This window comes from Cricetulus griseus (genome assembly GCF_003668045.3).
Source record: "Cricetulus griseus strain 17A/GY chromosome 1 unlocalized genomic scaffold, alternate assembly CriGri-PICRH-1.0 chr1_1, whole genome shotgun sequence".
In the NCBI taxonomy this organism is placed as follows: Eukaryota; Metazoa; Chordata; class Mammalia; order Rodentia; family Cricetidae; genus Cricetulus; species Cricetulus griseus.
Genome location: NW_023276807.1, coordinates 201,105,037 through 201,106,183, shown reverse-complemented (window position 1 = coordinate 201,106,183; position 1,147 = coordinate 201,105,037).

The window sequence follows — 1,147 nt, the reverse complement described above, 5'->3', positions numbered from 1 at the left end:
AGGATTTGATTTCCCGCTTCTGCCTTGACCCAAAGAAGAATGTTCATTAGGCAGAGTAAAACACACTGATTATATACATATGAGATATTAAAGCAAGTTAATTTGTAAATTGCTCTGGAAGTGGTAGGGTACTGGTGTACACCACCACCGTGTGGTTGCTGTGGGTGATGGGTGTTTTGTTGTCAGGGGCTGGGTGAGAATGAGAAGAAAGGATGAATAGAGGGATCAGGGGAAAATTCAACACTCCTTCAGGTCTCATTATTTCCAATATTCTGAGGGAATCAAGCTCCACCTGCTGCTTAGCTGTGACCAATTCAGACTGCTTACCATTAAGACAGCAGGGGTGTGGTGGATGGGGCAAGGGTAGCTTTTCAATGTTACTTAATCGCACTTTGTGAAGAACCATCCCTTCACACCCTGGACTGTGGCTGAGTTCACAGGGCTTGCTCACAGTTGTTTTCCTCACAGTCCTTCAGGAGTACATCCACAGTGTCAAGGGGAGACAGAACCCTGTCTAAGTCACTTAGACATTAATTAGCTCACTAGTAGTTTTCTAAACTAAGCACAAAGGACTTCCTCTTCTGTGTGATGGAAACTGCACCATTGTGCTTCGAAAGGGACATTCTCTGCCTATGTTGACCAGGAGACAGTGTCTCTGCTAGAGCTTCCAGGGCCCCTCATGTGGCATGGCCCTACACCCTTCTAAACCTATTTTTTCTTCTAATCCTTTCCTGACTCATCATATCATCTTACTCTATTATTACTGTTCAAATAGTCCTTTTCAAAAAGCACTATGTTTCATCCTTGTGTCCTCCCCCAGATCTTGATGGGGTCTTGCTCCTCATCAAGGTTCCATGCTATCATTCAAAACTGCCCCTGGAGGTAACTGACATTTGACAGGGTAGCAATGACCTAGAGCTTTAATTTAACTAGGGTGTCAGACAGACCCAGGAAAGAAAATATGATACATGGCATCGGTCAACACTGATAAATCTTGTTTTGGATCCATTATATTACAAGCTGTAAGCATGATTCTCTTTGGGAAACATTTTTATGTAGGGATGGAGCTGCACTAGGTTCTTCATCTCAAAAAAGAACAAGGGCACATAGATAAACACTGAAATAATTCTGTTTTGTTATTGTTAAC